At 42.3% G+C, this 24,266-nt stretch overlaps 1 protein-coding gene and 2 long non-coding RNA genes across 4 annotated transcripts in view; 1 reads left to right on the forward strand and 2 right to left on the reverse strand.

Moving 5' to 3' along the window:
* impdh2 (IMP (inosine 5'-monophosphate) dehydrogenase 2) overlaps nucleotides 1-24,266 on the forward strand; it is a 110,592-nt gene that overhangs the window by 46,040 nt on the left and 40,286 nt on the right. The gene's annotated exons all lie outside the window — the stretch shown is intronic.
* On the reverse strand, nucleotides 106-588 carry LOC121187731. Its single transcript, XR_005894618.1, has 3 exons — nucleotides 449-588; nucleotides 286-360; nucleotides 106-160 (listed from the first exon to the last, which is right to left on the reverse strand). It is a non-coding gene; the product is annotated as an uncharacterized LOC121187731 (long non-coding RNA).
* On the reverse strand, nucleotides 9,630-10,074 carry LOC121187742. The gene is made up of 3 exons (XR_005894620.1): nucleotides 9,962-10,074; nucleotides 9,784-9,861; nucleotides 9,630-9,696 (listed from the first exon to the last, which is right to left on the reverse strand). It is a non-coding gene; the product is annotated as an uncharacterized LOC121187742 (long non-coding RNA).

The following is a 24,266-nucleotide window of genomic DNA, read 5'->3' on the forward strand; positions in this document are numbered from 1 at the left end:
TTTTTTCAAAAAGTAATAAACTAACATTTCACAACAAAGATAAACTTGTTTTTTCCAAAAACTGATAAACATTTCACAAAAGAGATGAACTTTTTACAAAAGACGAGCATAGGAGGCCGTCTTCGTAGAGCTCTTCATCCTGAGTCTGCTGTTGTTCTTCCTAAAATATTAAAAACATTATTCATTGAGTCAGGTGGGTTGAAAGTGTTGTCCAAGCATGTATTTACACATACATACCTAAACTGACAGTATAAGATAGAACATAAAATGTTAAATGTCCCTTACTTCTCTGCTGCTGGCTTGATGTCTTCAATGAAGAGTGACTTGCTGCAGTCCTCTGGAGGTCTTCTTCCTGGGTCACTGTTGTTAGATTTAAAAGACAAATTAGTTTAAAAGACCCATGTAAACATTTTAAAAGAAAATTACAATTTCATGTAATATTACATACCTTATTTTTGCTGCAGTCTTCTGGTTCTTCATCTTCCTGTAGTCTGTATAATTGAGAGATTTAAAAGACAATTTAGTTACAGGTTTCAAAGACTGATATAAACATTTGAAGAGAAAGTTTAAAATTTTATGAAATATTACCTTATTTTTGCTGCAGATTTCTGGAGGTCTTCTTTCTGTATCTTGTATAATTGAAAGATTTAAAAAACAAATTGATTACAGGTTTCAAAGAATGATGAAAACAGTTGAAGAGAAGGTTGAGAATTTAATGAAATATGACTTCCCTTTTTTTTTTTTTGGTTGTCTTCAGTGGAGAGATTTGTTGAAGTCCTGTGGAGGTCTTCTCACTGGATCATCCTATAAAACAATGACATCATCATTTAGTTTAATCACTCAATGCACACGAATAACTTAAAAAAGGAGACATACTTACTTTGTGATGCACCTGGTTGACATGCAGCTCGGTCTTCATCTTAGCTGGATGTACCCCTTCCTGAAAGACACTCCTCACCCCAGCAAAAAATAAAAGAAACATTGCATGCAATAACAAAAACACATGATTGCTTATGTAAGCTTAGCTTAGCTAATGTAACTAATTACGTTAGCTAAGCTATTACATTACAGCTTAAGTTATCTTATACATGTTGTTCTCATTATCAAAATAGATAATGAGAAGGACATGAAATAAGATATTACAATGTTATAAAAATAAATAAATAAATACAAAAATATTAAGGAAACTTAGCATAGATAAATATATAAATACATAAATAAATGTTAAGGAAACTTAGCAAAAAAATATGTTAAATGTTAAATAAATAAATACAAAAATATTAAGGAAACTTAGCAAAAAATATGTTAAATGTTAAATAAATAAATACAAAAATATTAAGGAAACTTAGCATTAATTTAAAAATTCTATGACAGTACACCTTACATTATCTTACACATGCCGTTCTCATCATCTAAATAGATGATGAGAAGGACATGAAATAAGATATTACAATCTTAAATAAATAAATAAATACATAAATAAACGTTAAGGAAACTTAGCAATAAATTATGTTAAATAAATAAATAAATAAATACATAAATACTAAGGAAACTTAGCAATAAATTACAAAATTCTACTGTTTTACAGCTAACATTATCTTACACATGCCGTTCTCATCATCTAAATAGATGATGAGAAGGACATGAAATAAGATATTACAATGTTAATAAATAAATAAATAAATAAATATTAAGGAAACTTAGCAATAACGTCCTACAATACATCTTAAATAGTGACCCAGTTGTTCTCATCATCTCAATAGATGGTAAGAAGAACATGAGAAAATAATGCTGACCCCATTCTTAAATAAATTAATACACAAATACATACATACAATTACATTTACATAATGACAATATAAAAGCATTTCCAGCCAAGACGTGCCACTGTAACAACAAAGCTATCAAACAAAAACATTTACATATTAACAAATATATATATATATAAAAATACATACATAGTTCCTAAAAACTTAAACACAATCCTGACATAAATTACATCTAAATTAGCTACGTGTTGGCTGGAGAGGCTATTACTCAGTCAAAATACAATAAACCGGACTGTGGTAACTGTAATATGTTTGCAGAACACCTGATTGAAGACATTTATCTGAATTTGAAATATAAATGTGGTCAATGAGCGTGTTCTTTTGGGTTGTGGAATTGGTTATCAATTGAGTGTAACCTCTGGACTGAAAGAAATCTTTGATACTTTTTTTTCCTTTTGAAAGGAGGTCCTCATTAAAATCGCCACAAACAATGATGGGCTGGTGATTGAGCATGTCCAATGAGTCCAGGAGGTTTTTCAAATTTTGGAGAAAGATTCCCAATGCAAAATTTGGCGGTCTGTACACAGTCGCGATTAGAACTTTGACTGGAGCCTCAATTTTAACAACAAGAAACTCCAAATCACTGACCTGTTGCATGTACCGGCGAGGCTCTGCCTGGACATTGTCTCGACAGTACACGGCAACTCCACCTCCCTCTTTTTTGGCCATGTCCACACAGCTGTTGTAAGACAGCTGTCGGCTACGTGTGAACACGGTGTATCCCTCCAATTGAAAAATTTGGGCTACAGAAGACCCCGACAAATGAGTCTCTGTAAGGCAAAGCACATCTGCTCGTTGGAGCTCGTGATGTGCTCTCAGGTCTACCATGTGACACGGCAGGCCCTGAGTGTTGTGGTGGACAATGGTCAGAACCTTTGGAGTTTCTTTTACAGACTGTAAAAACTGTAACAATGGTCTACAGCTCTGGAAAGATGCATGATCCATACTTTCCAGAGCTGCTTTGATCTCGGGGTCAGCATAAATCTTTTTCTCATCAAAGTCAAGGATGGTGAGACCTTGGAGTGAGGTTGCGCGGCTGAGAGCGACGTACGCCATACCCGGTTCAAAAACACGCTTCAGACACACAACCGCCGACGCCATGGTCATTCCTTGAACTTTGTGGGCCGTACAGGCAAAAGCTAACTTCATGGGGAACTGCCGCCGAACAACCCCTTTCTTTTTACTTAGGCTCTCCTCAGATCTTTCGATGTACACCAAGTTATCTGAGGGACCTAAGATTTTTCGGCGGAATCTCTGTCCTGCTGTAGGATTGTCCAGCACGAGTCCAATCAGCTTGACGCCTTCTGGTGCTTTAGTTACAATGTGGCCAATGGTTCCAAATGTACCGTTCACAAGGCCGTCTTCCACATCTAAATTTCGGATCAACATAACGCGTACTCCTGGAGCAGCCATTATGTTGTCAGGCAGATCTCGTTTGTGTCCTTTAATTTCCCCAAACACAAACGTCATGCAGCCAGTTGCGGGGTCTTTTCTGAAATCCTGAGCTGCAATGCCAATCGCATCTTTGTGGAGGGCAGTTACGGTGTCGGCGTTGTGACGGTCTACTTCTTTGTTTGTGGCGTAGATGTGTAGACTCTGTGCTGGACAATGTTGACCATCAGCCACTGCCTGCGTAAGTAAGACCCTGTCTTCATCTAACAAAGGATCTTGCTTTTGCTTCACCCTGAGACGGTTCAAGAGTTCAGCAAAAGCTCGATCGTCTTTCTGTCGCATGATCTCCGTCAGGACCACCATTTTGAAGTTATCCTTCCAGAGATCAAACTGGGTCTCCTCGTACACACACAGTGGCTTGGCTTTACCAAGGGGCGGCAGTTGATAAAAGTCGCCTACAGCGAGGACAGACATGCCTCCAAATGGCTTCCGGTTTCCCCTGATCTGCTGAAATCGCCAATGCACGTAGGCAAAGAGCTCTTTGGAGACCATAGATATCTCATCGATGATGAGAATCTCAGCGTTGGACAGTGTCGCTCTGACTTCGTCCAGTGCATTCCCAAGACCTTGATAAGGTGGCTTCAAGGACCTTGGCAGTTTTAGGATGGAGTGCAACGTGTGGCCTGATATGTTAAATGCTGCTGTACCTGTGAATGCGGTCAGCAGCACTGCGGGTTGGGACATGTCTGCGTAGTCCCGAAATCTCGGGAGCTCGCGCAGAATTCTGGTTGCCTCCTGGTGAATGCACTTAATCACGTGTGATTTGCCACATCCAGCCCCTCCCGTCAGGAAGTAATAAAAAGGTTCTGGATCGTGGCCCCAGACAAGATCAAAGCACCACTGTCGAACGCTGTAGAAAACGGAAGCCTGAGTTTCGTTCAGACTTTGGTACATTTTCCTAACAAAGTCTGGACTCAACTCTGGAGCTTCTATCCTAATGATAGAGCTCCCCCTGTCCTTCCGAGTGTCAAATTCCGGGACATCTTCATTAGATTGGTCCTGATCTACAGGTTCACGCTCAGCCAGGCACTCCAGCCGGTCCACTTCGACTTCGGGCGCGAAAGAGTTCCAGGCATTCACGAGAGGACCGCACTCTTGAAGCTTTTTCAACGCAGCTTCAATATTTTTTCCTTTGCCCTCGTAACGTTTTTGGTTGCGACCCACGATGTCATCTACTCTCATACCCCACTTCACACCGCGCTTATAATACTGTTCGTAAGTGGGGTACGCTTCATCTCTCAGATCGTCGTCGAATCGATGTGGGAGATAAAGTTTCAGCAATCTTCTATAAAATTTTTCCGGAGTCTTTTTTTCAGAGAAGCGAGTATATCTAATGATTGCTGGTTTTCCTGTGGTTCTCTTAACAATATAGCCTTGATTATTTTGTAAAGGAATGGCTTTTTGGCTTTCCATCTGCTGGCCGTAGAGTACCCTGTACTCGGACGCAAACTCGGCCAGACACATACGCTCAAACTCTGCACTGAGAGGTCTGTTGGCGTATTTTTCAGGCAACCCCGACATCCATACGTCCTCTGACCCGGGTTCCATTTTCTCCAGTCTACCCATGGGGTGACTCATTTTCAGACCTTCTTCGTCGGTCTGAAGAAACACCACGGATCGGGAGCACCTCTTGAGGCGCAAGCTGCAGGTACGAGCTACGGCCTCTTGAGCGCTGACCTCTCTGTGTTTAGAGTAGGCCTGCATAATTTTTTTCATTTCGTCTCGCTCGTTGACGTTCGAATTTTTAACATCTTTGACGACGTTCTTAAGGAATTCCGTCATCTCGTGCTCCGGTTTGGACACATACGACATCATGTACATGATGCAGCTGTAGTCGTCTATGACGTATTGGATGTCCATGTTGGCGTTCCAGGCTCTAATTAATGTGGGATTGTAGGCATTAACCCAACAATCATTTGGATGGCGCCTCAGTATCACGACATGGCTGTTTGCCAGTAGCTCGACGGCATCGAAGTATTCATCGTAAGTTAATTTGCACTGGCAAAGCAAGTCTGTCAAACTACTGAACGAAGCGCCTGGATCCATAAGCAGATCTCTGAGCGGCTGGAGCTTTTTCTTGGCCGATTTTCGCTGTCTATCGAGGGACTTCTTTTGCTCCATTACGTGCGCGATGTAGTCTGCATCTTTTGGACATTTCTTTTGGAGGGTATCAATAGTGGGGGGCCTGGTGATGAATGTTTTATCCATCGGAAGTTTTGGAAAGCCGAACCTGCAGGAAACATTTCCCTTCTTACAGGACTTTGAATGTTTCCTGCTGTGCACCTGGACCTCTGACACTATTTTGTGCAGTTCCGGATCTGTGTCAGGGTCGGGCATTTTACAACTAATGTATCGATCGATAAATTCCATAACCGTTACATCGAGGTCGTCTTCAAATTTAGGCGCATTTTTAATCCAAATTAGCATGTGAATGTGCGGGCTTCCCCTGGCTTGGAACTCCACGCGGTAAAAATAATCCTCTACTTCGCCAATCGGTTGCGCCGGTGAGAGGATGAGGTTCGTCATCAGAGCGTCCACTCTTTTTTCAAACACGCGCATCACTGTTACGGGGTTGCTTCTTAAAATATCGCATTTGGCTTTCCAGTCTAAGTCTGAAAAGTCGCCTCGTTCGCCCTGCTGAGCTTTGAGGATCTCTATGACCTCAGGCCATCTCATCTCAGCAGCGGAGAAGGTGGCAAAAAATGTCGGTTTCCCAATTTGACGAACCATGGCGTGGACATCTCGAAGGGTTTTGTGCCAATAGGCTGGAGTGCCTCTAAGGGGCTGCATGAACCTGGTCGCATCTTGGTCCATAATGAGCCGTTCAAGTTCGTCCCTATTCTGGAGCATGAGATTATTAACCGTACGGCCGTCACGGGTTTTAGACTTTCCTTTACGCATTTGAATAGACATGCTATGCGTCGCGAGGTGAGTCTCTGTAACAAATTGCGCAAAGAAAAGATAACTCTGGTCACTTGCAAAGCGCGGATCTGCAGCAAAGAGCCGACAATTAAAGTACAGGCTCGGGGACAGGGAGACGGTTCGACGCTCATCCAATGTGTTCTCACCTGTCGGAAACTGCACAGGAAAGGCCATGGCCTCTAAGTTTGGTACGGCGAAAAACGCGACCGGTTGGTTGCCTTGCGCGGGTGCAACACTAAATATGCCATCGCCATACGAAAGGATTTCCTGTGCAATGTCGGGGGGCTGCATGCAAGTGTCCAGTGTCAGGCCCGGTCTCAGCTCCTCCTGTTCTTCGTCAGCGGCCGTGGTTTGCTGACGAGGAACCTCTAGCTGTTCTGGCTCATTTTCACTTTTAAACACCTCTTCTAAATCAATGTCCCAGTCTGCCTCTGGAATGTTCTCCTCTTCACCATGCAGACTGTCGAAAGAGACACTCTCGTCAACATTTATGTCCCTGTAGTCCGAATGTTGTTCTTTTAATTTAGCCAGGCCAGCAAGTACATTCTTCATGTTGACAGTATAAAAATGTTGGTATCCTTTGTACTGGATACGCCTTTTTAGTTTTACTTGAAGCAGCTGCGCTTCAGACCTAGGCCTTGGCAGACTGTTCACGGTTGCTTCCACCTCTGATGGAACGCAAACAACGGCTCCGTGAACAGCTCTCTGTTGGCCTTTTGGCAGAGCAACAATTTTCGCAAAAGGCAGGATTTTTGCAATCAACTGCCTTTCTAGCACATTAAGTACAGCCAATTCTGGGGGGATGGGCGCTAACTCCAAATTGTTGCAGACTGCCATGGGTGGCATGCATCCTCTGCTAAGGTGATTGTCGCAGGTATAGCATATCCACTCAGACAGTCTCTCTTGTGGCATAGTGCAAGGGGAAGAGCACTCGCTATCACAAAAATGAACAAAGTTTCCTGTCAAGCATGCTGCTGCCACTTTTAGGTTTTTGCTATATTTTCCCCTGTTACATGCTTTGACCTGATTTGGAAACATTGTTCGGTTACACACTGTACAAATATAAGTTGGGCCATGTCTAATAGATTCCCGAAAAGAAGCTATGGCTACTTCCATTACGGGATCGATCAGGGGCTGGGGACGGTGGGGGACAATTTGTCTGTATTTTCTTTTAATTTTGAGAGCTTTATGCATTTTGAAAAAAATGCAATTTACATTATCTTTGGTCAATTCATTCAATCTCTGCTGATTACGAAGAATACAGCGCAATCTAAATTGTGCATCATCACTATATCTCGCTTTGGCATTTTTCTTCTTTTTTTGCCTGTACTCCTGGTTGCATGCGTACCTTGCTTGCATATATGCTTTCTTATGTCTTCTAGCATCAAGATTAATTTTATATTTCTGGGACATAGATTTCTGTTTTTGAGTTCGAAAAGCAGGATCTGCCTTGTACTTTTCGGTGAAGCTTTTTTGCTTTCTGATTCGATAAAGAAAATCTTGGGAATATTTCCTTTTTTCTTTCTGAATTTTTTTCATTCTAAATCTTGAACACGTTGCATATTTGATTTTTTGACTTTGGGCTCGTTTTTTCCTTTTAAGTTCACATGACACTAGTGCTTGTTGCTCTGTTCTGACACTGGCTTTTCGAATGGCTTTTCGTCGCCGTTGCTTAGGCAGCTTTGAGACACTTGCTGATGAGAGGGGTGCCCTCGAGACATGTTCTGCTACAGGAGGGAGAACTTTCCTAGAGGCTTTGGCAGGCGGAAGGAGAACTTCACTAGGAACTTCACTAGGAACTTCACTAGGAACTTCTGGTGCTGGTGGGAGAGCTGTCCTGGATACATTTTGTGCCAGAGATGCATCAGGACGTTCTTGGGAACCAATGGCTTCGAATGACACCGGCACAAACTCATAAGTGGCAGAAGGTCCGCGATTTGCGAAGAGTTTGAGCAGGTGTTCAGCCAAGTCACTGATTTTTGAGAAGGTCTTCATAATTGCAGTTCCGTTGGGGTGAGGTAAGCCCACCGTGTTTCTTGAGTGTGAATCATACACACCATACATGCCTGATCGGTTGCGGAAAACTGCAATGCATTCTGGACTTACTATAATTAAAGCCAGATTGACTTCACCTGACAGACACTCTAACTGTGTGGCAAGGGGCAGACACCAATCCTGGTTGCCACTGAGTTTTACAAGTCCACACCTAATTTCAGGCATGTGGACAGTATACATTGCTGTGTCAGTCAGGACTTGTTTTGGTAATTCTTCCACAGTGAGATGGTCACTCTGGAATCTGTTCTCCAGGATGAGCTGTCGCTTTACACCTACATAAAGCGAATCTCCCTTTGCCAGCACCCTATCGAGGGCCGCAGTGTTAAACTGACAGCCCTCGTTCTCATACGCCAGAAAAGTCAGGGACATGCAGGTACACTGGTGGTTTCTAGAGAAGTCGCTGTACCTCATGTCGCTCTGACTATGACTGGCCCTAACACTTACATTAAACGGCTGAGTAACCTGAAATAGGGATAAATTATTATCATTATCATAAAGGTTTACTTTTAATTTAATTTTATCATATCATTATTACATCACTTGTTATTAGATTTATTATTAGTTATTAACATTAGTTGTAGTAATGACCTGTTTCATGTGCTACAATCATGAAATGAGTTTCAGCAAATGTGATTAATAGCATTTTACCTAGTGCAGATTTAATCAAATTACTAGTCACCCCTTGTTATCTTGAACAAAGTTTGAAAGAGAAATTTGTGCCTCCTACATCCCTAAGACTTGTCACACCTTTCCCTAAATGAAAATATTCATAAACATTTTAATTTATACTGCAATGGCAGTGTATTAAAAAAAAATCTTCTTTACATGTGTAAAGCGCTTTGAGACAATTTTGATTGTGGAAGGCGCTATATAAATAAAATTGAATTGAATTGAATTGAAATGTGAGTCAATGGCACAGAAAGGTTTTTTTTTTTTTTAATTATTAAAAGGCTTAAAAATGAAAACTAGTTTTGTTATGCATTTCAGTTAAAACCAAGAGCGCTCTGCCTCAAACAAAAACACTTTATGAAGCCAACGATAGACCCGAATATAAAAGTTCTTACTTTTTTAGCTGGGGAACAAGAGGTGGAGAGTCCATCATCGATGATCCAGGGCCAGCTGGTTGATGAGGGAAATGGCGTCTGGACGGTCTTTAATAAGAGATAACACCAATTAATATTTATATATGAGGCAACACAATACACCAAGTTGATACAAGAAAAGTTTCCCAAATGTATTTCAATAACTCACTGGCATCTGTGAACTGCAGAGAAAGATAATGCTATCACAAATGTTAAATTAAGCAGTTTTATGTAGTTACAGCTGATTTTACAGTAAATGTTCTGTGTTTGTCAGTTGTGGAGTAAATACCTTAGCTGGGCGAGGAGAGCGACGGGCTCTGGGTACAGCTGGTGAAGGGGGTGAAGGGGTCTTCATCCTGGCCGTCTGGGAAAAATAATAATAATTCAGTACAATAGAGACTTTAATGACATTATTGACTTGATTCAAGAGGAATAATATTTACCTTCGCAACCGGAGAACAGCAGGGGGTCGCTGCATCACCCAAACCACAGGACAACCTGACTGGAGGCGATCCAACCAGCTGTTGACACATGATAACAAACATGTTAAACTTCATGTCTCAGTGAAGACATTGTGTGTTCTGTGTGAGATTGTGTTTGTTCTGGCAGAAAGTAACATACGTTGGTCACTGAAGTTTGGGTGCGGGGGGGGTGTCCGTCCATGGTCCTGGACCGTCTCACCACAGGAACCGGGCTGGAGGGGGCGTCGTCCTCCAGTCCCCGTGACACCCCGGTTGGAGGTAATCCAACCAGCTGTTGACAGATGACAAATATATTAAAATTCAGACAGAGAGGACAGTGTAGTTATGTCTCCATGAAAACGCCATGTCAACTGTAAACACTGACGGTGTGTGCCAATTGTGTAACATACGTTGTTCACTGGAGACTGGCGGCTGTGGGGGCGTCTCTCCCTGGTCCTGCGACGCCTGGCTGCTGCCGGGGAGGCCACCTGCACGGTCAAATAAAGCATAGCACCAGTAACTGTAAGGAACAAGATGAAACTTTATAATACAGCTGAGAAGAGATGTCACACAATTTACCTTCTTGCCCGCTGGAGGAGACTTGCAGTCCACCACGCCACACAGGTCAGAAGGAGACACTTCCTCCATGGCACGAAGAGCCATGCCACTGAACCACTTTGGATTCAGTGGAAGGAAGGACTCCTCCTTCTGTGAAAGACACAAAAAAAGACAAAGACACATGAACATTTGTCTGGTTAAATACACAAAGTTTAAATACTCACCAGTTAACTTGAAGGACAAAAAAAAAAAAAAAAAGTTAGAAAAATAACTCACCCGCTGCTGAGCCACACTGGCCTGGCCGGAAACCTGCGACTGGTAAAGTTTAGATGACATATTTGATTAAATAGGTGCTTTTATAATTACGACTGTGAACCCGTTGAGAAAAATGTATTCATAAACACATGTAAACACACAAAATAGTATAAAAGAAAAACCTTACCTTGCTGCTCTGACCCACAACCCTCCACTGGAAGGGGTCAGGAGACAGTGGAGCACGTACCTCACCCTTCACAACCAGCTTAGGAGAGAATCTCCTAAGTGGCGGTGAAGGTGTAGGAGACACCTGGGGAGGTGGAGGCGGTGTCTCGAGGAACCAGTCCGTGGTGCTCCACAGCAACTGCGTGAGGATCCCCATCCCCTCACGGTCGGACAGATGGACCTGCAGACATAACAATAGAAACCCATTTACAGACAAAGTTCAACTGTAAAAAAAAAAAAAAAAAAAAAGTAGGTGCTGTTGACTAAATATTTCACATAAACACACAAGGAATTATTAGAATATTTCTATCACACATAGATATACTACTTACGCCGTCTCTGCTCCACAGCTCCAAGCGCGTACGGGGGAAGTGCTCCGCCGCAGGGAAGTACCTCAACCCTAAAAATATAAAAGGGAGAAAAAAAAAATAACAGTCATTAAAACATCCATACATGTATTTTGACTTTTTGTTCATTACTATATTTTCACACACATTTTAAGTACATTTCTTATTCTTCTCTTTATTGAGATGATATTTATTTTTTTACACACCCATACGAGCTGCCACGCGGTGGTACTCTTGCCGAAGGAGGACCTGGTGCGTCTCATCCTCCTTCAGGCGGGGCGGGAAGTCCAGCACAAAGACCTGTAGAAAACAAAATTTTACAAAACAAAACATGTTTCTTACCAATTTACATTTTCATTCAAAATCACACACATTAAAATAATAACACATTAATTTTTAAAAACTCATACATTTAATCTAATTAATCAATGTACTTCTACTACTAATACAACAGGCATAAAATAAAGCTTACCTCCGGCCAGCGGCTCCTCACAGCAGTGAGGAAACGAGCAAAGTCGACGGCCGCCTCGTCGATGGTCCTGCTGGCAGTCAGGTTGTTACTGGGGGCTAGAACACAGACAGCATGAGGGGACCGAGGAAGTACAACATGTTGGACCTCAGTCCGCAGCTCAGCGGCGTGAGCCCCAGGGGTTGACATGATACCAAAAGAATACTTAGCTTCTGGCATCACGGCGAACCCGTCAGCAATGGACCGGAGATGGGAGTCCCCAACAATCAGAATGAACTGCAACAGAGAAGATTTCTTTAGCATGAAAATCATTTACGCCTCTCCAGATCAACTACTTCCTTCATAAACTGCACAATAATAACAATACCTTCTTGTCAGGAGACTCCGGTGGGATGACCAACTTGTGGCTCCGTCCAGTGAGCTTTGAAGTTGGCCACCTCAGCACCCGATGGCGGTAACCAGTACCGCGGCCTGTTTAGTAAAGAACAAGACAGATAAATGTAAAATTGAATGAAGGAAAGCAAAGCAGGAAATGTCAACAATCATTCATTTTTACCAGTAAAAAAGTACAGGAAAGAAAATGACTTTCAAAAGTTTAATATTGATGATGAATAGATTTACGGATCATTTAGGGATAAAACAGGTAGATACTCACGTGCACGAACTTCGGCACGCACATCACCCGGGCTCCAGAACGGCTTGGCTGGGGGTGAAGATCCAACCGCCTGATGACAGATACAATAACAATAATAATCATAAACATTTTTCAAAACTCTCTAGGTGACTTTACATCTCATAAAATGAACAGTGAAATTTAATAAAGCTAAGATAAAAACAAACACTTTCAAACAAAATATAACACAAATTTAAAAAGTAATACAAACATTTTAAACACAAGTACATGTGTGACTGTAAGCACATTAAACTTGTCTCTCTATGTCTGTGTGAGAGTGAGTTGTGGTAGTAACGTACGTTGCTGACTGGAGCTCGGGAGCAGGGGGGGCGGGTCTCCTTGGTCCTCTTGGTCCTTGACCCTCTGGAAGGCTCCTCTCCAGCCGGGGGGGACACCGTCTGATGAAACAGTAACATCAAAGACATGGCAGTTCCATACTGAACTCAGCACTTATGAAGAAAGCAACAGATGTAACATTTCTACAGCCATTTTCATGCAGACATTTGTCATTGTAACACAGAAACGTATCTACTGTGTAAGTACCTCCAGGGGGGGGGCGAACGACGTCAGCTCCTCCAGGTCGAGCTTCCTCCATCGCTGCTTCGCCGCCGCCGACTTCTTGGACTTCCTTGGCATCCTGCCGACAGAAGTTCAAGACAAAAAAAAAAAAAAAACAAGAGAAATGCTTCTCAAACGTTAGATAGACTAACCTAACGAACTAACCTGAACCTAACCTAAATCTAAACTATACCTAATATGCCTAACTTAATATATAAAATGAAATGTGACACAGATGTGAGGACAGATTACAGCAGAGAGAGAGAGTGATGAAACAATGATGTAGTGAATTTGTGTGTGGGTGATGTGGTGATACTGCTCTGAGAAAGACGATCAATAGCTGGGACAGCACTGGAAACCTTCAATCTTATCTGCAAAAAAAAGAAATGTCTCAAATGTTACAAGTCAATAGTAGGAACATGCTCATAGCATAACAGACACGTTAAACATCTATGCTTGTCATGATGTGTGTGTCTGTGGGCACAGAATTTACTTTATAATTCTATCTCATAATTTATAACAATAATAGATTGTAATTATAATACTATATACATTTTTATAATACATGGTATTATAGTAATAGTTTATTCCTCAAGACAAAGAATTACCATAACACTATAAATATGCACCAACAAATAACACCAACTTCAGCAAATGTAACAGATTTTATCAACAGCAAAATGCACATTACCAAAAGCAAAAACACAGGGAGAAAGGTGTTTTTCCCTGGTCAAAAGGCAGTATTTAAAACTACAGTCACACACTAAACAACAAATCATGAGGCAGTAATGTCTAGCTTCAGCAAGCTTACTTTTAGCACCGTTAGCTTTTCGCTGAGCGTAATGTTTTTCTATAGAAAAAGCAAAGTCACTGCTATAACACTATAAATATGCACCCACAAATAACACCAACTTCAGCAAATGTAACAGATTTTACCAACAGCAAAATGCACATTACCAAAAGCAAAAACACTCATGTATGAAATACTTCATTTTCTACTTAATCAAGGTAGAGTGTAAAACTTTATTTAAAAAAAATTAAGAATGATATTTTTCCAACTCCAGAAAAAATACTTTAAGTCACAGTTTATCACAGACAACCAAACAAACACAGGGAGAAAGGTGTTTTTCCCTGGTCTAAAGGCAGTATTTAAAACTACAGTCACACACTAAACAACAAATCATGAGGCAGTAATGTCTAGCTTCAGCAACCTTACTTTTAGCAGCGTTAGCTTTTCACTGAGCGTAATGTTTTTCTATAGAAAAAGCAAAGTCACTGCTATAACACTATAAATATGCACCCACAAATAACACCAACTTCAGCAAATGTAACAGATTTTACCAACAGCAAAATGCACATTACCAAAAGCAAAAACACAGGGAGAACGGTGTTTTTCCCTGGTCAAAAGGCAGTATTTAATACTACAGTCACACACTAAACAACAAATCATGAGGCAGTAATGTCTAGCTTCAGCAAGCTTACTTTTAGCACCGTTAGCTTTTCGCTGAGCGTAATGCTTTTCTATAGAAAAGACAAAGTCACTGCTGTTGCTTATAGCGCGATTCTCAGCAGCGGAGCGAACAGCGTTGACTTTGATGTCACCGATGTACCACAACCGTGTACCGGCGTTAGCTGATAGCAAGACTTAAGGTTCTTATATAGCAACAGGCCGACCACAAATAATTAAACACATTAACCGAAATCACAATACAGTAATGTCTAGCGTAATCTCACGTCTATTAACGATGTCAGTACGCTAATGTTTGTCACCGCTATTGGCTTAGAGCGTGACTCCGAGCAGTGGAGGGGAGCTCCGGCTCTGTTAGCGGAGGCTAACGGAGCTAGGAGGCTCCGTCTGCTGCTCCGCTAAAGAATAACGGACATACGCAGCTTGGTTAGCTTCTTTAGCTACTTCTTCCTCAACAGTTAACTGGCGAAGCAAAGGAAGCGGACGAAGCAAGCAAACGGCGCTAGCGGACGACGCTAGCGGAGCTAACGGCGCAGCTAGCTCGGATTAACATAGTTGTACAGAAACAGACCGACCAAAAACAAGTACATCCACTTGTTCCACAATAATGAGAAATCACTATATATCACACGTCAATAATATCTAGCTTCAGTAAAACCACCTTTACTAACAATTTCAGTATGCTAATGTGTGTCAAACAGAACAGCCTCTTACCTATGATGAGATCAAAGGGTGTCGATCAGCCCCGGGCCAGTGCTTTTATATCAAGGCGAAATAAAATGCACACGGAACTGTCCAATCAGAGTCTTCCTGTGTCTCATCCGACGTGATCTGTCAAATCAGATGGCCGATATCTGTGAACTTGACACAGACACGTATGCGCCGTTCACACGTTCGAGTCCGAGCAGTCACACTGCATTTCATTATTAATATTTATTTTTATTAATGTATTATAATACAACACATTAATGAAAACACAAACGTTAACTTTTTTACTTTCTTTTTTTATTTTTTTGGTGATTAACTCCACTCCTCACAATGTATAGAGACTGTGAATTAATTTTTACCCTTTAAATGCAAATGCAAAGTGTATTTTCTTGTGCAGGGATTATCAGTTTAGGATATGTCAACAACACTGATTTTGAAAAGTTATCCCTTTTTGTAATATTAGAAAAAATATTTTAAAAAAATAATATTATCTCTAAAAGAATTTCCATAAATAAATAACCTTCATAAAAATATAAAACATAACACATGTATGTTATATTTTCAACTCTGAAATGAAATTTATTTCAAAGATGTAAATTTAAAAAAAGTATAAAAACTGACATAATTCCAACAAATGAATGTTATAAAATGAGATGGAAACTCTGAGTTGGTAATTCTCTCTCTCTCTCTTTTTATATATATAGACACACACATATATATACACATATGCACACACGCATTTATATGTATACATATACATATACATATATATATATATATATATATATATATATATATATATGTCTATGTCTATGTCTATGTCTGTGTCTGTGTGTATTCTGTGTGTGTCAGAGTGTGTCTGTATTTGTGTGTACTTGTGTTTCTGTATGCCTGAGTGGGTCTGTGTCAATAATGGGTTGTGCTTCGCACAACCCATTATTGACACTATTGTGTGTGTGTCTCAGTGTATCTGTGTGTCTGTGTGTGCCTGAGTGGGTCTTTGTCAATTGTGCGGTGCTGGCGCACCGCACAATATTGACTTTGTGTGTGTCAGTCTGTCTATGTGTGTGTCTGTGTTTGTGTGTGTCTGTGTGTGCCTGAGTGGGTCTGTGTCAATACTGGGTTGTGCTTCGCACAACCCAGTATTGACTATTGTGTGTGTGTGTGTGTGTGTGTATGAGTCTGTGTGTGAGTCTGTGTGTGTGTGTGTGTTTGTGTTTGTGTTTGAGTGCCTCTGCCAATATTGTGCGGTGCTACCGCACCGCACAATATTGACTGTGTGTGTGTGTGTGTGTGTGTATGAGTCTGTGTGTGCCTGAGTGGGTCTGTGTCAATACTGGGTTGTGCTTCGCACAACCCAGTATTGACTATTGTGTGTGTGTCTGTGTGCCTCTGTAAATATTGACTGTGTGTGTGTGTGTGTATGTGTAAGTGTGTCTGTGTCTTTGTCAAAAGGGAGCTGTGCTACGCACAGCTCCCTTTTGACTTCTATAGTTCTGCTATAGTTTTAATTACAAAGACAGAGAGACATAGAGTTATTACAGGGAGAGAGAGAGCCACAGCTCTTGCAGTCACGGTTGCCATGGGGATGAGCTTTCCCGCCGCTGAGGCAGCTCACAGGTGCTCTGACGAGCTCATTTTCGGCCGAATCAGGCCTGCCGAACAACTGCTATTCATGGAAAAACAAAACATGGTATCGCTAAACAAACAGCACCGTCAAAGAGACAAGACTTTAAGGAAGACCTGAATCTATTTTTTATGGTCCTACTGTCTAAAATGTGGATTTTACAGCAAGTTTCAAAAAAGGGGATTTTCTGCTCTTCTCCAAAAATCCTCTGCTCGATTAACATTGGAGTCAATGGAGCAGTTGAGAGCTCCTCTTGTCGCTAAAAGGCCCGCCAAAGAAAAACCGTAAATCCTACAGAAAAAATGAACACATTGTGAGAGAGAGGACAAGTGTGGCTACAAGTGTGGAGAATTTCACTGCTCTAGAGTAAAATTTGTGGCCGTAGTCATCGTGTAAATAAAAAATTTCAGAGAGTTCTTTTAAAGCCTCTCCACTCTAACCTCCCACTCTAGCCCGGAACATTCCGCAATACACACTCATTGTAAACCCTGATTTTTTCCAAATTCACTGCTGATCAGTTAGAGCTCACAGTTAAAAAACTACACAACTTTTGAAAAAGTTGAATACACCCCGAATACACGAGACTTGTGTCTACATTTTACAGTTTGAATGGTGTTTCTAGGTGAAAGTATGCCAGAGGAGATACTGTTTGAAAAAGGGGAGAATTTGCGACTTTTTTGAAAATTTCCCAGCCATTCTCTATGGGAAAATTTCGGCCGGTTTTTCGCAAATTTCTTCGCGAAACGTGAATATTCTGGAGAACAAAATACAAGCACACCGAGTCCGATCGAGCCGCACGTTTTGATGTATCATTTGTTAGTGTGCGCTCAACGGTGTGGGACGAGTTACGAACCGAAAGTCGGGGCGGAAGAAGAAGAAGAAAAATCCACAGAATAACAGTAGTGTGCATTGCTTTGCATTGCACACTAGGTACCTCTATAGCTTTGCTATAGAGGTGCCTAGTGTGCATGCATAGCAATGCACCACTAACTAGACAATTTCCCTTTGGGAAATCGCGAGAGTGGTGCATTGCACTGCTAGTAATGTTGTGTGCTTCGCAAAACCCAGTATTGACACTATTGTGTGTGTGTGTGTCTGAATGTGTGTGTGCGTGTGTGTGTCTGTCTGTCTGTGTGTGTCTGTGTTTGTGTGTGTCTGTGTTTGTGTTTGTCTGTGTGTGCCTGAGTGGGTCTGTGTCAATACTGGGTTGTGCTTCGCACAACCCAGTATTGACTATTGTGTGTGTGTGTGTGTGTGTGTGTGTGTGTGTGTGTGTGTGTGTATGTATGAGTCTGTGCGTGTGTCTGTGTTTGAGTGCCTCTGTCAATATTGTGCGGTGCTGGCGCACCGCACAATATTGGCTTTGTGTGTGTCAGTCTGTCTATGTGTGTGTCTGTGTTTGTGTGTGTGTGTGTGTGCCTGAGTGGGTCTGTGTCAATACTGGGTTGTGCTTCGCACAACCCAGTATTGACTATTGTGTGTTTGTGCGTGTCTGTGTTTGTGTGCCTCTGTCCTGTGTTCCTCTGTCAATACTGGGTTGTGCTGTGTGTGTGTGTGCTCTGACGAGGTCATTGAGTTTTAAAAAAGGGGGTTTCTGCTTTTCTCCAGAAATCCTGTGCTCGATTAACATTGGAGTCAATGGAGCAGTTGAGAGCTCCTCTTGTGGCTAAAAGGCACACCAAAGATAAACCGTAAATCCTACAGAAAAAGTGAACACATTGTGAGAAAGAGGACAAGTGTGGCTACAACCTTGGAGAATTTCACTGCTGTAGAGTAACATTTGTGGCCGTAGTTGTAGTGTAAAGAAAAAATTTCAGAGAATTTTTTTTAAAGCCTCTCCACTCTAACCTCTCACTCTAGCCTGGAACATTCCGCAATACACACTCATTGTAAACCCTGATTTTTTCCAAATTCACTGCTGACCAGTTGGGGCTCACAGTTCAAAAACTACACAACTTAGGAAAAAGTTGAATACACCCCGAATACACAAGGCTTGTGTCTACATTTTACAGTTTGAATGGTGTTTCTAGATGAAGGCATACCAGAGCAGTCGATGTTTGAAAAAGGGGGGAAATTGGGAATTTTTTGAGCTTGTCCCATTCATTCTCTATGGGAAAATTTCGGCCCGTTTCTTGCGAATAACTTTGCGAAACGTGAATATTCTGTAGAACAAAATACAAGCACACCGAGTCCGACCGAGCCGCACGTTTTGATATATCATTTGTTGGTATGCGCTCAACGGTGTGGGAGGAGTAGCGAACCGAAAATTGGGAAGGAAGAAAACTGAGCATTTGAAAGTAAACACTAGACAATTTCCCTTTGGGAAATCGCGAGAGTGGTGCATTGCACTGCTAGTAATGTTGTGTGCTTCGCAAAACCCAGTATTGACACTATTGTGTGTGTGTGTGTGTCTGAATGTGTGTGTGCGTGTGTGTGTGTCTGTCTGTCTGTGTGTGTCTGTGTTTGTGTTTGTCTGTGTGTGCCTGAGTGGGTCTGTGTCAATACTGGGTTGTGCTTCGCACAACCCAGTATTGACTATTGTGTGTGTGTGTGTGTGTGTATGAGTCTGTGCGTATGTCTGTGTTTGAGTGCCTCTGTCAATATTGTGCGGTGCTGGCGCACCGCACAATATTGGCTTTGTATGTGTCAGTCTGTCTATGTGTGTGTCTGTGTTTGTGTGTGTCTGTGTGTGCCTGAGTGGGTCTGTGTCAATACTGGGTTGTGCTTCGCACAACCCAGTATTGACTATTGTGTGTGTGTGTGTGTGTTTGTGTTTGTGTTTGTGTGCCTCTGTCAATATTGTGCGGTGCTGGCGCACCGCACAATATTGACTTTGTGTGTGTCAGTCTGTCTATATCTGTGTCTGTGTCAAAAGGGGGCTGTGCTACGCACAGCCCCCTTTTGACCCCTATAGTTCTGCTATAGTTTTAATTACAAAGACAGAGAGACATAGAGTTGTTACAGGGAGAGAGAGAGCCACAGCTCTTGCAGTCACGGTTGCCATGGGGATGAGCTTTCCCGCCGCTGAGGCAGCTCACAGGTGCTCTGACGAGCTCATTTTCGGCCGAATCGGGCCTGCCGAACAACTGCTATCCATGGAAAAACAAAACATGGTATGGCTAAACAAACGGCACCGTCAAAGAGAGAAGACTTTAAGGAAGACCTGAATCTATTTTTTATGGTCCTACTGTCTAAAATGGGGATTTTACAGCAAGTTTCAAAAAGGGGGATTTTCTGCTTTTCTCCAAAAATCCTCTGCTCAATTAACATTGGAGTCAATGGAGCAGTTGAGAGCTCCTCTTGTCACTAAAAGGCACGCCAAAGAAAAACCGTAAATCCTACAGAAAAAATGAACACATTGTGAGAGAGAGGACAAGTGTGGCTACAACTTTTGAGAATTTCACTGCTCTAGAGTAAAATTTGTGGCCGTAGTCGTCGTGTAAAGAAAAAATTTCTGAGAGTTTTTTTAAAGCCTCTCCACTCTAACCTCCCACTCTAGCCTGGAACATTCCGCAATACACACTCATTGAAAACCCTGAATTTTTCCAAAATCACTCATGATCAGTTGGAGCTCACAGTTTAAAAACTACACAACTTAGGAAAAAGTTGAATACACCCTGAATACACGAGACTTGTGTCTACATTTTACAGTTTGAATGGTGTTTCTAGGTGAAAGTATGCCAGAGCAGTAGATGTTTGAAAAAGGGGGAGAATTTGCGACTTTTTTGAAAATTTCCCATTCATTCTCTATGGGAAATTTTTCGCAGTTTTTTGCGAATAACTTTGCGAAACGTGAATATTCTGTAGAACAAAATACAAGCATAGCGAGTTAGATCGAGCCGCACGTTTTGATGTATCATTTGTTAGTATGCGCTCAACGGTGTGGGACGAGTTACGAACCGAAAATCGGGAAGGAAGTAGAAGAAGAAAAAGATGAACGGGGAGAACAGTAGTGTGCATTGCTTTGCATTGCACACTAGGTACCTCTATAGCTTTGCTATAGAGGTGCCTAGTGTGCATGCATAGCAATGCACCACTAACTAGACAATTTCCCTTTGGGAAATCGCGAGAGTGGTGCATTGCACTGCTAGTAATGTTGTGTGCTTCGCAAAACCCAGTATTGACACTATTGTGTGTGTGTGTGTCTGAATGTGTGTGTGCGTGTGTGTGTCTGTCTGTCTGTGTGTGTCTGTGTTTGTGTGTGTCTGTGTTTGTGTTTGTCTGTGTGTGCCTGAGTGGGTCTGTGTCAATACTGGGTTGTGCTTCGCACAACCCAGTATTGACTATTGTGTGTGTGTGTGTGTGTGTGTGTGTGTGTGTGTGTGTGTGTGTGTATGAGTCTGTGCGTGTGTCTGTGTTTGAGTGCCTCTGTCAATATTGTGCGGTGCTGGCGCACCGCACAATATTGGCTTTGTGTGTGTCAGTCTGTCTATGTGTGTGTCTGTGTTTGTGTGTGTGTGTGTGTGCCTGAGTGGGTCTGTGTCAATACTGGGTTGTGCTTCGCACAACCCAGTATTGACTATTGTGTGTTTGTGCGTGTCTGTGTTTGTGTGCCTCTGTCCTGTGTTCCTCTGTCAATACTGGGTTGTGCTGTGTGTGTGTGTGCTCTGACGAGGTCATTGAGTTTTAAAAAAGGGGGTTTCTGCTTTTCTCCAGAAATCCTGTGCTCGATTAACATTGGAGTCAATGGAGCAGTTGAGAGCTCCTCTTGTGGCTAAAAGGCACACCAAAGATAAACCGTAAATCCTACAGAAAAAGTGAACACATTGTGAGAAAGAGGACAAGTGTGGCTACAACCTTGGAGAATTTCACTGCTGTAGAGTAACATTTGTGGCCGTAGTTGTAGTGTAAAGAAAAAATTTCAGAGAATTTTTTTTAAAGCCTCTCCACTCTAACCTCTCACTCTAGCCTGGAACATTCCGCAATACACACTCATTGTAAACCCTGATTTTTTCCAAATTCACTGCTGACCAGTTGGGGCTCACAGTTCAAAAACTACACAACTTAGGAAAAAGTTGAATACACCCCGAATACACAAGGCTTGTGTCTACATTTTACAGTTTGAATGGTGTTTCTAGATGAAGGCATACCAGAGCAGTCGATGTTTGAAAAAGGGGGGAAATTGGGAATTTTTTGAGCTTGTCCCATTCATTCTCTATGGGAAAATTTCGGCCCGTTTCTTGCGAATAACTTTGCGAAACGTGAATATTCTGTAGAACAAAATACAAGCACACCGAGTCCGACCGAGCCGCACGTTTTGATATATCATTTGTTGGTATGCGCTCAACGGTGTGGGAGGAGTAGCGAACCGAAAATTGGGAAGGAAGAAAACTGAGCATTTGAAAGTAAACACTAGACAATTTCCCTTTGGGAAATCGCGAGAGTGGTGCATTGCACTGCTAGTAATGTTGTGTGCTTCGCAAAACCCAGTATTGACACTATTGTGTGTGTGTGTGTCTGAATGTGTGTGTGCGTGTGTGTGTCTGTCTGTCTGTGTGTGTCTGTGTTTGTGTGTGTCTGTGTTTGTGTTTGTCTGTGTGTGCCTGAGTGGGTCTGTGTCAATACTGGGTTGTGCTTCGCACAACCCAGTATTGACTATTGTGTGTGTGTGTGTGTGTGTGTGTGTGTATGAGTCTGTGCGTGTGTGTATGAGTCTGTGCGTGTGTCTGTGTTTGAGTGCCTCTGTCAATATTGTGCGGTGCTGGCGCACCGCACAATATTGGCTTTGTGTGTGTCAGTCTGTCTATGTGTGTGTCTGTGTTTGTGTGTGTGTGTGTGTGCCTGAGTGGGTCTGTGTCAATACTGGGTTGTGCTTCGCACAACCCAGTATTGACTATTGTGTGTTTGTGCGTGTCTGTGTTTGTGTGCCTCTGTCCTGTGTTCCTCTGTCAATACTGGGTTGTGCTGTGTGTGTGTGTGCTCTGACGAGGTCATTGAGTTTTAAAAAAGGGGGTTTCTGCTTTTCTCCAGAAATCCTGTGCTCGATTAACATTGGAGTCAATGGAGCAGTTGAGAGCTCCTCTTGTGGCTAAAAGGCACACCAAAGATAAACCGTAAATCCTACAGAAAAAGTGAACACATTGTGAGAAAGAGGACAAGTGTGGCTACAACCTTGGAGAATTTCACTGCTGTAGAGTAACATTTGTGGCCGTAGTTGTAGTGTAAAGAAAAAATTTCAGAGAATTTTTTTTAAAGCCTCTCCACTCTAACCTCTCACTCTAGCCTGGAACATTCCGCAATACACACTCATTGTAAACCCTGATTTTTTCCAAATTCACTGCTGACCAGTTGGGGCTCACAGTTCAAAAACTACACAACTTAGGAAAAAGTTGAATACACCCCGAATACACAAGGCTTGTGTCTACATTTTACAGTTTGAATGGTGTTTCTAGATGAAGGCATACCAGAGCAGTCGATGTTTGAAAAAGGGGGGAAATTGGGAATTTTTTGAGCTTGTCCCATTCATTCTCTATGGGAAAATTTCGGCCCGTTTCTTGCGAATAACTTTGCGAAACGTGAATATTCTGTAGAACAAAATACAAGCACACCGAGTCCGACCGAGCCGCACGTTTTGATATATCATTTGTTGGTATGCGCTCAACGGTGTGGGAGGAGTAGCGAACCGAAAATTGGGAAGGAAGAAAACTGAGCATTTGAAAGTAAACACTAGACAATTTCCCTTTGGGAAATCGCGAGAGTGGTGCATTGCACTGCTAGTAATGTTGTGTGCTTCGCAAAACCCAGTATTGACACTATTGTGTGTGTGTGTGTCTGAATGTGTTTGTGTTTGTCTGTGTGTGCCTGAGTGGATCTGTGTCAATACTGGGTTGTGCTTCGCACAACCCAGTATTGACTATTGTGTGTGTGTGTGTGTGTATGAGTCTGTGCGTGTGTCTGTGTTTGAGTGCCTCTGTCCTGTGTGCCTCTGTCAATATTGTGCGGTGCTGGCGCACCGCACAATATTGACTTTGTGTGTGTCAGTCTGTCTATGTGTGTGTCTGTGTTTGTTTGTGTCTGTGTGTGCCTGAGTGGGTCTGTGTCAATACTGGGTTGTGCTTCGCACAACCCAGTATTGACTATTGTGTGTGTGTGTGTGTGTGTATGAGTCTGTGCGTGTGTCTGTGTTTGAGTGCCTCTGTCAATATTGTGCGGTGCTGCCGCACCGCACAATATTGACTGTGGGTGTGTGTGTGTGTGTGTTTGTCTGTGTGTGCCTGAGTGGGTCTGTGTCAATACTGGGTTGTGCTTCGCACAACCCAGTATTGACTATTGTGTGTGTGTCTGTGTGCCTCTGTAAATATTGACTGTGTGTATGTGTGTGTGTGTCTGTGTCTGTGTCAAAAGGGGCCTGTGCTACGCACAGCCCCCTTTTGACCCCTATAGTTCTGCTATAGTTCTAATTACAAAGACAGAGAGACATAGAGTTATTACAGGGAGAGAGAGAGCCACAGCTCTTGCAGTCACGGTTGCCATGGGGATGAGCTTTCCCGCCGCTGAGGCAGCTCACAGGTGCTCTGACGAGCTCATTTTCGGCCGAATCGGGCCTGCCGAACAACTGCTATCCATGGGAAAACAAA

The sequence above is a fragment of the Toxotes jaculatrix genome, chromosome 2 (assembly GCF_017976425.1).
Source record: "Toxotes jaculatrix isolate fToxJac2 chromosome 2, fToxJac2.pri, whole genome shotgun sequence".
Lineage (NCBI taxonomy): Eukaryota > Metazoa > Chordata > Actinopteri > Toxotidae > Toxotes > Toxotes jaculatrix.